Consider the following 16,376-nt stretch of genomic DNA (forward strand, 5'->3'; position numbering starts at 1 on the left):
CTCAGACCTAAACAAGGAAATAATCACTATTCATATAGTGCTTTAAAAACACAGTTATTAAAGGGAGACCTGTAGAAACTTATTCTGGATGTAGCAGATGAAATTAATTCCCGCAGGTGATTGCATCCTGGCAACCGTAAGTGGCAATGCTCTGGGTTAAAAGGCAATGTGACTTTTGGCCTAGAAGAGACAGGGATCATTGTGTGAACTGTCTCCACCCCTTTGTCTTAGTTCCCTCCCAGACTGAGCACAGGGCCTGCTGATTCCACCCCAAATCCAGAGTTGGAGTAGAGAGATTAGATTGAACACTGACATCATGAAGTTGAAATTATTTTCTAGAAGCAGTATCTGTTGGCCTCTGGGGATGCTGAAACCTCCTCTGCCTACTGTGGTAAGCAGAGTAATGGCTCCTCAAAGGTGTCCAGGTCCTAATCCCTGGAACCTGTGGATATGATACCTTACATAGCAAATGTGATGAAGAACCTTGAGATGTTAGCCTGGATTTTCCAGGTGGGTCCAATGTAATTACAAGGGTCTTTATAAGTGAAAGTGAGAGGCAGGTGAATCAAGGTGACTCGAAGATTCTACACCGCTGGCTTTGAAAATGGAGGAAGGGACTGCAAGCTGAGGAATGCAGGCAGCCTCTAGAAGCTGGAAAAGGCAAGGAAATCGATTCTCGCCTAGAGTCTCCAGAAGGAACACAGCCCTACTGACCCATTTTAGATGTCTGACTTCCAGAACTATGAGATAATAAATGTGAGTTGTTTTAAGCCACTAAGTTAGTGATAATTTGTTACAGAAGCAATTGGGAACAAGTACACCTACTTGCTCCTTTCCACTCTACCCACAAGAGGAGCTTGCTATGCCTCTGTCAATTCAGAGGCATGTATCAGGCCACAATTTAGAAGGTACAACTTTGAGTGTGATATAGGGACAGCTGGGGTTTTGCGTAGCAAGTTTTCTGCTTCTCACCTTTAGTTTTCAATGGGAAGTTATGATCGTTCTGGTTTCTTAGAAGTTCTGGCTTCTTACATGGGTGAGATGGCATGAGGGTCTTGGAACCTTCTACCTTGGAAGGAAGCACTGTTGTTCCTTTTCATCCAGGCCAAGTAACGAAGATAGTACATTGGGCAAATCTGCAGACTCTGGAGCAAGACCATCTGGTTTTGGAACATATTCACTGTGACTTTTTAAGCAAATCAGTTAACTTTCATCTCTCCATTTTTAATTAAAGAATAATAGTATCTAAATGATGAGTTATTTTTGTCAAACCCTTGAACAGTGCCTGGAACATAATATGATGATGATGATGATGGTGATGAAGATTTGTCTAGGTTTTGATTCTGGTTCTATTCTTAGGTTTGTAATCTTGTACAGTATTTTTAAACCTGAGTGAATCTCAATACTTTTTCATTTATAAACTAGAGATAATAATTGTAACCACCTCAAATGTTATGAGAACTAAGATAATACATATAAAGCATGTGGCACACAGTAAGGGCTCAATAAACTTCAGCCATATTGCAGTCAGTGGGGTTTCAGGCAAAGGAGTCTGGGAGTCAATGCTTAAGCCTCCCTAGGATGTAATTCTTCATCTTCTTTGACTTTTCCTTTCTTTGCCTTCAGGATAGTTAAGACTGAAAGAACTAAGAAAGCACTACTGCATTCTTGTTCCACAACCAGGCAACCCAAAAATGGGGTCCTCAGCAGTGAGCCAGGGGGTAAGAAGACACTGTATAAACATGGCACATCTTCTGAGAAAGTCAACTTTACTCAAAGGTAAATAATTTAACATATTTTTCTTTTAAACATGATGTATTATGAAGGAGAATGCAAATTCTGCATGAATTTTTAAGAACAGGAGTGGATTACTCAGTCACTTTCTTATTGAAGCTTTAGAAACTCAACTCAAACTGGCTTAAACAGAAGAGACATTATCGATTCTGTAATCTGAAACTGTAGTGGGCCATATTTCAGCGATATAGCTGCATCCAAGGGGCCTAACATTGTCATCAGGAATCATTACTTTTCCATCTTCCAAGTCTGTTTTCCTCTGTGTTGGCTTCAGTTGCAAGAAGGCCATCTCTGCTCTGATGGCAATGATGGTCTTTTCCCCAGGCTTATGGCCCATGGCATCTACTATTTCCAAAGGGGAGAGAGAGCTTCCCACCCTTAGGTCCCCGTGTTGTCTGGGACGCCAGATTTTATCCACAGGACAGAGGAAATCTATATTGGCTAAAATAACCTGCTTTCCAATAGTGTTAGAGTGTCTTGTCCCCCAAGATATGGAGGTATCTAAAAGGAAAATAAAACACGTTCTTATAACTGAAGAAGCAGAGGATTGTGGGCAAATCAACCCTTGTCCACCATGAGGAGACTTTGGAGAAATTGCTTGCATCTGGGGACCATGCTCCCTGATTCCTCAGGACATAAATTTATTCTATTCTTTGATATGTTAGCCAGCAATCTAGGCAAAGCCACAACTTTTCCCTGAGCCCACACCTTCCAGCCAAATCTCGATGCATCAGTTCTGCTCTGTGGGATAGTGGTGGGAAAGAACCCACAGAAGTGACACCCACCTGTGATCACCTTCTCCACAGAGTCTGGAAAGGTACCATTTCGGGAGAATATGTTTAGGGACAGAGCCAGTCACCCTAACTTTCTTCCAGGTCCCAGTGTAACTTCTGACCTTAATCTTCAAGGGTCTACAGTGGAGTTTGTGAAAAAGACTTTTTCACAGAAGTGTGTGATTTTGTATGAGTTGTCCATCTCTCTGTATCTCTCAAGGACTTGTGGCTTTAGTTAAAGATCTGGAGCCCTGCGTCCTAAACATCATACCAGCATTCTTTTTTTTTTTTTTTTTTTTTTTTAAAGAAGACGTTGGGGGTAGGAGTTTTTTTTGTTTTTTTTTTAATTTATTTATTTTTGCTGTGTTGCGTCTTCGTCTCTGTGCGAGGGCTTTCTCTAGTCGTGGCAAGCGGGGGCCACTCTTCATCACGGTGCGCAGGCCTCTCACTGTTGCGGCCTCCCTCGTTGCGGAGCACAGGCTCCAGACGCGCAGGCTCAGTAGTCGTGGCTCACGGGCCTAGTAGCTCCGTGGCATGTGGGATTCTCCCAGACCAGGGCTCGAACCCGTGTCCCCTGCATTAGCAGGCAGATCCTCAACCACTGCGCCACCAGGGAAGCCCCCCATACCAGCATTCTTAATCATATAAGAATGATTATAGGGTTTCTAAATTCCTCCTGTAAGTAGATAATATGAAGTTGGGTTACCAAATCTAAGTAATTTAAGACAAAAAGAGCAAATCAGGATGTAAAACCATCTTGGGACTTCTGCAAGCATTTCCCCAAATGTGTAGGAGACTGCTAATTCCGTGAAATGCTCTGTGCAAAAAGTGTTGAACCTTCAAGGAAGTACCTCTCTGGGGAATTTCTGTTCTTTACGAGCACTTTAAAGGCTCTAAGCAGTCTTGCCGTAAGGAACCTGTTTGGCTTGGTTTGATGTAGCCTTTCTTACCCTGACGGATAGCTTGTATAATGATTATTAAAGTTTGGAACACTCTGAGTGAAGAAATGCTGCCTCAAGTCCAGGAACTGGAAGTCAGGAAGTTCTTACTTGGCCCCTCGATTATAAGCAAAGAGTATCCAAAGACTTTATGTAACGGTAGAGTCAAAAGGGCACTATGTCCATCACAGCCAAAGGCTGGTGTTTCTGCGGAGCCCAAGATACCGGGCTGAACACCAGCTGTGAGTCTGGGATGAATCCCTGGGTGAATCTTGAAAAAGTGAACACTAAGCGCAAAACATTTGGGTCTAAAGGTTGTCTTTATTCTTTTTTATACTTCTCTTTCTTTCTGTCCCCTCAACTCTTTTTCCCATCAAGAGCTAAAAGATTAAAAAGGCAAGCAAAATTTAACAGGAATAGGGTGATTCAACAGCACCCTGGGTGAAAGAATACAACTGTAACATGTCACAGGAAATGGCCCAAGGAGTTGAAATTATCCAAATGCTCTGTATTTGTACAGGTCTCCTTTTACTAGCTCCACTGCTCTAGACTGATGTTTATGTGCCCCACAAATCCCTATGTTTAAGCCTAATTCTCAAGATGGTGGTATGAGGAGGTAGGGCCTTTGGGAGGTGCTTGGATCATGAGGGTAGAGCCCTCATGAATGGGATTGGTGTCCTTACAAAAGAGACCCCAGAGAGCGCCCTTGCCCTTTCCACCATTTGAAGATACAACTAGAAGGAGGTCTATGAACCAGGAAGTGGGTTTTCATCAGTCGTTGAATCTTCCAGCACCTTGATCTTGGACTTCCCAGCCTCCAGGACTGTGAAAAATAAACTTTGGTTGCTTATAAGCCACCCAGCCTCTCGTATTTCTGTTATAGCAGCCCAAACGGACTAGGACACCTGCCCACCAGTCTAGAGACTGTTGCATCTGTGGGGATGGCAAATGAGTCAACAGTCAGGCCTGTCGACAGGCAAACTTGACCAGGAAGCGGTGTTTATCTTAGACTTTTTCCTTCCCCCGCTGTAGTGGGGGGGAACCGAGAGCCCTCAAACTGCCCTTCTTCCACTACCTTCATCTTTGCATTTCTCTCCACCTTCTAACGATGTCTCTGACTGAGCCAACTTGGGACTCCCTCCTTCCCATTAGCTAATGGGAATAATCATAATCATCAGAGAAGTAGCAGCTTCTGTTTATTGGGCCCCTTGTACAATTCAGGAGGCATGATGCAAAGTAAACCCTTTACAGACGTCATTTCATATCCCCTCCCCAGTGACTGTATGGAACATGCATTGTTGTGTACATATCCATTGTTTACCAATGAAGGGATTCAGATTTAGAATATTTATGCAAATTTCTCAGTTCCACAGAAGGAGGCAATAACAGAACCAAGTTATGAAAGAGTTGTTAATGGTGAGTGAAGTGTTCTACCCTCCCAGTTGTAGTATCTGTATTTCAGCATGGACATTCTGGAGATTCTGATGCCTTAGCTTCAAGGAGGGAGCTAAAAGTGGGAATTTTGTTTTTCATGGGAAATGACTTGAGACTTTTCTCTTCACCGCATCTTCGGTTCATGGAAAGCATTTCCTGTGTGTGTGTGTGGTGTGTGTGGGGGGGAGGGGGAGTGATGGGAAGGGAAGGAAGGATGTGAGGAATCTTTACTCAGTAAGAGGCTACCTAAACACATTTCCTGCTTTTATAGTTAGTATAGTGAGTTTTTGTTTTCAGTTCAAAATGTGCATTTTTTGTATTAAATTTTCATTTACTTCTGTTTGATATGTTTACTTTTCAAGAAAGAAGCTAGCATATCCCCTGTCTTTCAGCCTTGTGAATCTTTTGCTCTTTTTATAATTGTTTACTTATTTTTTTCTTTCGGTTTTATTGAGATATAGTTGACATACTGTGCTGTATAAGTTTAAGGTATACAGCCTAATGATTTGACTTACATGCATCATGAAATGACTATCACAATGAGTTTAGTGAACATCATCATCTCATACAGGTACAAAACAAAAGGAATAGAGGGCTTCCCTGGTGGCACAGTGGTTGAGAGTCCACCTGCCAATGCAGGGGACATGGGTTCGTGCCCCGGTCCGGGAAGTTTCCACATGCTGCGGAGCAGTTGGGCCCGTGAACCATGGCCGCTGAGCCTGCGCGTCCGGAGCCTGGGCTCTGCAATGGGAGAGGCCACAACGGTGAGAGGCCCGCGTACCACAAAAAAACAAAAAAAACAAAACTTGCTTGTAGCTGAGGCTTATTGCTCTGCATAGTTAAAGCCTGGGAGGCATTTCTTTTTTAATAATTATTTTTAAAGAAACCTGTGAAATCTTCATCAACATTTTTAAAGAAGTCCCTATCAAGAAGAAAGACTTTGAGATCTAAACCTGTTTAGCCATCATGGTAGGTGACAGAGTCTCAGATTACCCACTGAGAAGTGGTGCTTGCTGGAAAGCAACACATTAACAAGAAGGGCCATTTGTTTTTGCCGACCTTAAAGATTCTGTTCCTCCAGTCATCTGTTGTCCTTGAGTTGAGGCTGGAATATACAAAGCTTTCTGCAAAACCGATTCTCTACAGAAACTCAGAGGATTCAAATGACAGCATGATGTCCCCCACTGGCCCCCAAATGTACATAATTTGATTTCAATAAGGAACTGTGTTGTGAGACAGCCAGCTCAGAAGATAGACGACTGGTTATTTCCAATAGTCCTCATTTTTTCTTTTGTTTTTTTGGTCTTTCAGTTGGGAACATTTATGAGACTAATTTCATTTCTTACTGCAAAATCTATGTAGTACTCTGGCTTGCAGCATAAATTCCAAAGGGAATTCTAATTGACCAGATGAAGTAAGTACCCTTTGGACTTCAGCATCTCACCATTTCACTTTGTCTTCCCAGGATGTTTCTCAATAATATCGTTAAAGAATTCATGGATGCTGATTGATCTGGTGCACAAAGGACTTATAAGAGTTTTAAAGTTCAACTTGATTTAACTTTCTCATCTTTAAGCATAATGGTAGCTACCATCATTTTCAACTGGAATAGCTTCTGTCATTTTTAAAGAGTCTTTATTTTTTATTCTGGAGATGGAGGAAAGATTGCATGGATACATTTCTTGAGAAGAAAAAGCTGGGTTGATATCTTCATATGATTGCCTTGGATTAAGAAAATGGGTGGAGGAATCCAAACTCTTTTTAATGTGGCATTCAACTAGGATCTAAAACATCTTCTATGACATCAGACTTGCTAAATCTCAACTCATTTCATAATCTCTCTCCTAAAACTGGCTCCTTAAATATTATTAATTTCAGTGGAAACTACCAAATAATTTCCAGTCTTTTGAAGCAAGGTCTGCTCCCCATTTCCAGCTGTCGCCATGCTCAGTTCTGTCTCTGTCTCTCCACTCACATTGAGGCCTCCTTCTAGGATGCCACACTTTTTCCTTCTGCCTGTCTCAGTCTGACCTTCCCATTCAGGCTTGGTTCAAACTCCTTTTTTCTATCCTCTTCCCAATTATTGTCACCCACACTAGTCTGTCCCTTGTTTCAGATGTGCTTCAACCACTGACAATCAATGGGTCCAAATTCCATTATTCTATGTCTGTCTTGTTTCCTCCACCAGATTTGCAGCTCTTTGACTCAACAAACCAGGCCCCATACCTCTTTTGTATTCCGACAGTGACTGGCAAAGTTTGGACATGTACTAGGTGCTTAATATTAAACAAGTATCTGATTATGGGAACCAATGCATGATTGTCCAACTTTCACTGATATACCATGGTCAAAGCACAATAGTTTGCTGTATTGTTTTAATGATTGATCCTCTTTGTTTTTCACAGCCACCTCTATTTGCCTCAAATTAAAAATGAGGCAGACATATCCTTTCTGATTAGAATAGAAGCTAGAAGATATTAGGCCAGCATCCCAAGAATAAGAGTAAAATTAGCAAATATTCATCCACAAGTTATCGTATACCACCAAATGAAATGGAAAAAGGAGAAAATAGGATGTTAGCCCAAAGGCACAGAGCTAGAAAGCAGTAAAGCCTCAGATGCCAGAGGACCACTCAGCCATTACTCTCTGCTGCCTCCCAGCTGAATTTGACTTTGTCCTAACCTCTTGTTCTCCACAAGGTCCCCAAGACATATATGTGGGGAAGAGGTAAAGGAAAGCATCAGAATGCTCTTCAGTTGGCTGGGACTTTGACTCCAAACCTCAGTGTAGAACTTTGCCATTTAGGCTGGTCCCAGTGGCAGGCTGTTTTGTTTTCCAGAGATGAGAGCCTAAATCAAATCATCTGCTTTGCCCTATGTCATGCAAATCTTGGATCTTAACATTGATGGCAAAGAAAGAAAGATATAGAGGAAAAGGAGCAAGAGAGGCAATAAATTTGAGAACATCTGACGACTCAGGTTTGCTTAATCAGTTGTGGGCAGAGGTGTGAGAAAGATGGCCTGAAGCCTTTTGTGGTCATGAACCTGTCCCATTCTTGGTGAAGGGGATGAAAGAGGGGCTGGAAAAGGCCTTGAGCTTCCCACAGAGGACATCATGGACTAATATCTACACTTAGGTGCAGGAGACATGTTATTTTAAAATGAAATCAGCTGAACTCCATAGTTTTTGAGGGTTGGTGGGCATCGTAAGGTTTTGAGGCATACTTGCTTCAAAGGGTCTGGAGGAAAGGGATCTTGGAATAAATATGGAGTTTTATGTTAATACTGAGGCTTCAGTTGTTTTTGTATTTAATAAGCTAACAGCCACCTTGAACCAGAAATCCTATTCTCTGAAAGAACTTAGAAAACAGGAAACAGAGAGGAGAGCAAACTAGTATAATGGAAATGACAAACAGTGAAAGTTTAGTAATTCATCAAAGTGAAAAAGGAGGAAATAGTTTTGGAAATGTATTCAGTGACACAGTGATATGTTCCTTAATTAAATATTTTATTTTGCCAAGGTTCTCTCTTTCACGAAAGGAAATAATGTCACTGGAAGATGATATTCAGTGCTGCTCTCGAGGCATTAAATAGATTCTCTTTTAACTTCTAAGAATAGGACTTCTGATTTAAGATAGGTGTTAGCTCATTAAATATAAACCAATTTGAGGCACAGCAATTTATTGCTTTTATCCATTTCTTCTTCCCTTCTGCCACTCTCTCTCTAGTCTCTCTGAATTGTCTGTATTTCTTTTTGCTTTTTCTTTCCCACCAAAGTCAAGATTTCCTGGTGGTTTAGTAAATCTGTCAGAAATAACATTGGGTATTGCCTTGGCAGAGACAAAAGATGACAGACTGCAGGAGCATTGAAAACGTATCAAGTCCCTGATCACCACAGACAAGTGGTCTACACTAAGGTTTTTTCTCCCCCCGACACCTTCCTGTGGGAGGAAAATAGTTTGCTTGTTAAGGCCAGTTAATAAGACAGTGTTACAGCAGGCTGAGAGACGTGGAGAGACCCTCTTTCGAGATTCATGTTGCTGGGCGTGGAGTCAAAGGAGCTGGACTCTTCCAAGTTAATCACACTGAGATCCTGAACTGGTTGGCATGTTAACATAGCTGGAGGAAATACACTAATTGAACATAATGGTGAGATGGTGCATACATGGAACTTTTTAAATAATTAATTAATTAATTTGTCTATTTATTTTTGGCTGTGTTGGGTCTTCGTTGCTGCACGCGGGCTTTCTCTAGTTGCGGTGAGCGGAGGGCTGCTCTTTGTTGCGGTGCACGGGCTTCTCATTGTCTTGGCTTCTCTTGTTGCAGAGCACGGGCTCTAGAGCTCAGGCTCAGTAGCTGTGGCGCATGGGCTTAGTTGCTCTGTGGCATGTGGGATCTTCCCGGGCCAGGGATCGAACCCGTGTCCCCTGCATTGGCAGGCGGATTCTTAAGCACTGCACCACCAGGGAGCCCACATACATGGAACTTTATCCTCTCAGTCTTTTCTTTTTCTTTTAGCATAGGGAGTATGGATGAACTCCAGTTAAGGAAGCATAATTGAATGATGGGTTTCAGTAGCAAGTTGGATTGGGGCATCACTTTAACGCTGATTCCTGGAGGCACAGTGCTTCAGATGGGCAAACAGGACCAGTTTCCAAACTGTGCTGGAAAGTTTTTAAAGTGGGCACTTTGAACACGTTTTTTTTGCTTTGTTTTGTTTTGTTTGTGGTACACGGGCCTCTCACTGTTGGGGCCTCTCCCGTTGTGGAGCACAGGCTCCGGACGCGTAGGCTCAGCGGCCATGGCTCACGGGCCCAGCCGCTCTGCGGCATATGGGATCTTCCCAGACCGGGGCACGAACCCGTGTCCCCTGCATCAGCAGGCGGACTCTCAACCACTGCACCACCAGGGAAGCCCACTTTGAACACATTTTAACAAAGAAGTCTGTGGCCCTGCAGGTTACTCTAGCAGGCATGGATTGAGCCATTTAGGTATTTTCATTTGCCATCATTTTCTTTGAGTTTGAATGTTCATAATGATTTATTTCAGTAGTTAGCTAAAATATTTGTGTCCTATTTAGGCAAAGTAATGGAGGGGACAGCATTCTGGACTTCGAGGAATGGAAACAGGAAAATTGAGCTTTGGAAAAAATGTATCATCAGCCATGTAGAAAGCTAGAATTTGGTATAGACGAATTAACTGTGACTCAATTTTTGTTCTCATATCCTTGAGGACATCAGACGTTAATCTCCTCTCTCTCCTTTGGAGAATGTACTGAAAAATTTAAGCGAGTGAGAGGTGGACTAAATTCGAGTTTTTCTGAAAGCCATGATTGAAATTTATCATCAGGCTTGGGCTAGGTTATCCCTCAATGTACCAACCCACTAATTTTAGAAGCCTTCCTTCTTTGTCATGAAAAATCAAATTAATGTCATGAATAATTGTTTTTTTTAAATCAGGGAAGTTATAAAGATTGTTATGAGTGTTTGAGGGGTTGGTTGAGAACAACAAATACTGGTTTATTTCAGACTAACACTACCAAGGTGGATCGATACATTTATTCTCTTAGACCAAATCTATTCTTAGACCCATTCGTCTCCAGATGTTGCCATCTTTGGAGCCATACATCATCAGAGTGAGGTGCTTTTATAATGTATTGCACTAATACATTGTGGGAAGGACAGCACTGATGATAAATTTCTTAAATGATGCTGCTGTCTAAGGCTAATGACTATCTGAGCAAATGCAAGGTAATGCAGTGATTCCTTTTCAGTCCCTAGCAAAGAATACAGAGGACATCTTAAAACCATTTTCACTTGGAGGTAATATTGAAATAGATGGTATTTCAAGGCCTTTGCAGCAGACAATATCAAAGGCAATATCAAAGCAAATGTAAATGGCTTTGCATTTTCAGTTAAAACCCATTTAATGCTTTCCTTCATGGGAGTTAAGCTTTTTAATTTTTTAATTAAAAAAATTTTTTTTGACATCTCTCATCTGAAGTTGTCTCTCTCTCTGTCTTTGTGGGTATGACGTGTCTTGTACTTTTTGTATAGGTAGTGTTTACTTTGAGCTCTTTATTTTGAGCAGGAGATATGTTCCCAAGACTGTTTTTCCCATGATTGCAGCCAGAGGGAGGGACTAACTGGCAGAATTTGTGGCTGGCAGATTCCTGTTCTGGCCAAAGATATGTGGGTGGGTGACAAGTTCCTGTGTGTGCCACAGAGTTGTGTCACATCCATGCCCAGAAATTGTCTGGTTATTCATTAGTTGGGAAAGGAACAACCCTAAATTTGAGCAGGCAAGATGAAAGATTTAATGGAATGTTTTGGCAGAAGTCATTCCTTTGGTCAGTGTGGTGTTATTTGTTTGTACTAAAGACAGCAAAAACTGTGACCAAATCATTTCTCAATACTTGGAAATGAAACTTCTCTAGATAGTATCATTGTCACTCTTTAGGTATATCCAAAATAAGGTTCTCTAATATTTTTCCGAGGAAGGAAATGTAGATCCAAATATCATCCACACGACAGAGCTTCCTTTTTTTTTTTTTTTTGCGATACGCGGGCCTCTCACTGCTGTGGCCTCTCCCGTTGCGGAGCACAGGCTCCGGACACGCAGGCTCAGCGGCCATGGCTCACGGGCCCAGCTGCTCCGCGGCATGTGGGATCTTCCCGGACCAGGGCACGAACCCATGTCCCCTGCATCAGCAGGCGGACTCTCAACCACTGTGCCACCAGGGAATCCCCCAGAGTTTCCTTCTTGAATAGTAATAGTAATCATCACTAAAATGTATTGGGCATGACCAGCCCCTGCTCTGAGTGTTTCCATACATTGTCCCACTGAATTGAGGTGGGCACAATTTTTATGCCTGTTTGACAGAAGAGCAATTTGGCCTTGGAGAATATAAGTTGCTTGCTCATAGTAGATCCGACATTTGGACCATCCAACTCTTGAGGCTACGAGCTAAACCATTAAGTTATATTGCAGGATGATGTGTTTTAAAACTAATCCTATGTCTCCTTCCCACATCTCAATGTGAGATAGGATCAAGTCATAGACTAGATCTAAAAATGGATAATTTCCTTGCCCAGTTCATTGACTTTTATCAGATGATAATACGTTTAATCCATTCTTCTTTCCAGCCAAACAGATCCACAACAGGAGTCAGTTCTTTCCTCTTGAGCTGGATGCCATACCAAATTCTGAGAGTTTTAAAATGCTATCACTGGGCTTCCCTGGTGGCGCAGTGGTTGAGAGTCCGCCTGCCGATGCAGGGGACAGGGGTTCGTGCCCCGGTCCGGGAAGATCCCACATGCCGCGGAGCGGCTGGGCCCGTGAGCCATGGCCGCTGAGCCTGCGTGTCCAGAGCCTGTGCTCCGCAACGGGGAGAGGCCACAACAGTGAGAGGCCCACGTACCGCAAAAAAAAAAAAAAAAAATGCTATCACTCTTAGCCTTTCAACAATGGATGAGACCAATGTGGAATCTTTCCTTAGTCTACTGTCCCAGCAAAGGTCTCTCCTCTTTGTTAAGAGCTAGAATGGTAGCTCTAAACTTCCCTTTCAACCAGAAGGAAGCATTATATTTCTATTAATTATGCCTTAATTTGCTGATGAAAATGGTTATGTGTTGAGTTAGGTGCTTTGGAGTGTGATTTTAACTTCTTATAATAGGAATATTTGGTTGAAATCCTTGCTTTTTACTGTTTGTGAATTACAATACAAATGATTCTTTATCTGTTTGTTACCTGATAGCTTCTCACTTCTAGAATTGTTTTCTTGAATCCATATTTATTCCAGATCCCTCAGTTGTAGGGAAAGAACCCAATTTTAGTAATCTTTTTTTTTTTAATTTTTTTTTTGTTTTTTTGCGGTTCGCAGGCCTCTCACTGTTGTGGCCTCTCCCGTTGCGGAGCACAGGCTCCGGACGCGCAGGCTCAGTGGCCATGGCTCACGGGCCCAGCCACTCTGCAGCATGTGGGATCCTCCTGGATCAGGGCACGAACCCGCATCCCCTGCATCGGCAGGCGGACTCTCAACCACTGCGCCACAAGGGAAGCCCAATTTTAGTAATCTTTTAAAATGAGCTTAATTTTGGTTCATACTCTACAGAATATTTATCTTGTGTGAGTGCCAATAGGAGGGGATATGGGATGACAATATAGTTTTATTTGATATTTTTACCAATAAATTTGAACAGATGTGAATAAGACAAAAAAAATTACTACTTATGAGTGCTTAGTTTTAGATACTGAGTCAAGTGTTTTACAAACTATTTTTTTTCCATTTAATACATTATTTATTTATTGTCCTAATAAGATTTTCCTTTTTGGAGCTTAAGTGATTGAGGGACTGGGAACCAGCCTCTAACTTTAGCTTCTGTCTTTATCAATTTCCTTTAAGGTGGAAAGATACTGCTGGCCACCTTCAGAGACTGTATCAAGCAACTAGTTCTGATGGGTGATTATTTGCTACACTTTCTACAAAATAACCAAAGAAGGTATATATATAGCCTCACCATTTCCCTAAGGATAGATAACTAATATTTTCAGAATGCAACAAATGAACATTTGTTCAGTTCTAACCACATGCTACACATTCTACTAAGTGATTCTACATCATTACCTCATTTACCTCTTACAATACTACTGTGAAGTGGTTATTAATAACCTCATTTTACAAACAAGGAAACTAAGAATTGGGTATTTCATGTAGGCTCCATAGACTAGCAAACATGTGTTTGTCTAATGCCAAAACCCTCGATGGTATTTCTCAGTATTACCAACTTCTTAGATATGTTTCAGAAACGTCAGCTAAGGATAAGGGCACAAACTCTATTCATTTTTTCTTTTGTTTTGCAGTGCACATTTAATAAGAATGTTTTATTACGTTTATGATGTTTTAAATATTTTATTAATAAGACGTTTTAAATGTTTAATAAAAATGTTTTCAGTCAGTGCATTATAGTTAAAAAATTTTTAATGTTTTGATGTTGGTCATATAAGAGTATTACAAAAAAATGTTATAAAGAAACAATAAAGTCTTTTTCTTCATGCTTTCTATGCCTACCACCCACACTTGGCATCCTGATATCTCTTCCTCCAGCAAATCACAAAGCACTATTAAAGAGCTGTTCTCTCTCTCTCCCACAACCCCAGCATAACTGAGATATCATTGACACATTACATTGTGTAAGTTTAAGGTGTATAGCCTGATGATTTGATACAGGAATATATTGCAAAATGATTACCACCATGAGGTTAGTTATTATCTCCATCGCCTCACATTATTTTTTGTATGTGGTGAGAACATTTAAATCTACTCTATTAGCAGCTTTCAAGTATATAATACAGTATTATTGACTATATTCATCATGTGCTACATTAGATTCCCAGAACTCATTCCTCTTATCATTGGAAGTTTGTTTCCTTTGACCAACATTTGCCCATTTCCCCTACCTCCAGGCCTTGGCAACCACCAGTCTACTTTCTGTTTCCATGAGTTCAGCTTTTTCATTTCACATAGCATTATGCCCCCAAGTTGTATACCTGTTGTCACAAATGGCAGGATTTCCTTCTCTTTTATATATATATATATCTCATTTTCTTTATCCCCTCATCTGCTGATGGACACTTAGGTTCTTTCCACGTTGGGCTATTGTGAATAGTGCTGCAATAAACATGAGAGTGCAGCTATCTTTTTGATTTAGTGATTTCATTTTCTTATAATGTATACCCAGAAGTGGGATTGCTGGATCCTTTGGTAGCTCTATTGTTGGTTTTTTGGGAACCTCCACACTGATTTCCATAGTGGTGGTACCATTTATGTTCTCACCAGCCCTGCACAAGGATTCCCTTTTCTTTAATCCTTACCAATGGAGATCTCTTGTCTCTTTGGTAATAGCCATTTTAATAGATGTGTGGTGGTATCTCCTTGTGGTTTTGGTTTGTATTTCCCTGATGATTGGTAATGTTGAGTATCTTTTCATGTACCTGTTTGAGCCACAGGCTTCATAGTCTCTTCACTTAAGGAGATCCTGGCCATGAACTACTTGGATTATTTTCTTTGCTTTTCATAACAATTTTTCTTTTTATGGTTTTTGTTCGTTCATTTATTTGTTGCCAGATACGGTGATCAAAGGAAAACACCATATTCAATATGAAATTTGAGATAGCTGAAATGCTTTCATTTCTTTTCTAACTTTAATTCTGGGCCCAGGGAATTGCATGACTTAATCTGAACCTGTGCCTGTTTACAGAATCCCTTGGCTAATTAGTGATGGTTGGATTCATCTGGGCTATAGAGTCAACTATCAATAAATGCAGAAGTGAGGACCCATCATTTTGAAAGATAATGCCATTTGTAACTTCTAGCCACAGATTCTAGAACAGGTTTGTTCATTAGTGAAATCATCCAGTATGGTTAAAAGACCTTCCTACTGAGACCTTCATTCCTGAGTCATTGTGAGATGGAGATCACTGCACCACATGAATCCAGTGAAACCTGTCCTTACCTTGAAGTGAAAGTGTGAGGAAATGCTCCTTTCTTGCTCATGTGTGGCATGAAATATTTAGACCTGGATCTACATAATAATTGTATTTGTATATCATCTCTGACTTTTTCAAAATAAGGAATCTAAGCAATGTTGGAAAATACTATACTAAAAATCTCACATTTTGTGCAGTGTTGAAGATCATTGCTCTTTACAGAGTGTGAAATTAATTGAATTATTGCTGTCCAGTGGTTATTGTTCACAACTGACTCACTGAAACTACATTTAAGAGACCCCCTCACATATATGGTTAATTGATTTTCGACAAGGATACAAAGTCATTCAGTGACAAAGGATAATCTTTTCTCATATGGTGCTGGGAAAGTGATATCCAAATGCAAAAGAATGAAGTGTTGGACTCTTACCTTAAACCATATACAAGAATTAACTCAAAATGTATCAAAGACCTAAATTTAAAAGCCAAAACTATAAAACTCTTAGAAGAAAACAGAGGGGAAAGTCTTCATGACTTTGGGTTTGGCAATGACTTCTTGGATGTGACCCCAGAAGCACTTACAACAAAAGAAAACAGATATGTTGGCCTTCATGATTAAAAACTTTTCAACATCAAAGGACATTATCAAGAGAGTGAAAAGACAATCCACAGAATATATATGCAATATATATGCAAATCATATATCTAATAAAGGATTAATATATTGACTATATAAAGAACTCCTACAACTCAAGAACAACAACAAGAGCATTCACGGTAGGAGTGTAAAATAGTGCAGCTGCTATGGAAAACATTTGGCAGTTCCAAAAAGGTTAGCCTAGAAGTACCGTATGATCCAGCAATTACACTCCTAGGTGTATACCTAAAGGACTTGAAAGCAGGAACTCAAAAAGGTACTTACACACCAGTGCTCATAGCAGTGTTAGTCC

The sequence above is a fragment of the Mesoplodon densirostris genome, chromosome 10 (assembly GCF_025265405.1).
Source record: "Mesoplodon densirostris isolate mMesDen1 chromosome 10, mMesDen1 primary haplotype, whole genome shotgun sequence".
In the NCBI taxonomy this organism is placed as follows: domain Eukaryota; kingdom Metazoa; phylum Chordata; class Mammalia; order Artiodactyla; family Ziphiidae; genus Mesoplodon; species Mesoplodon densirostris.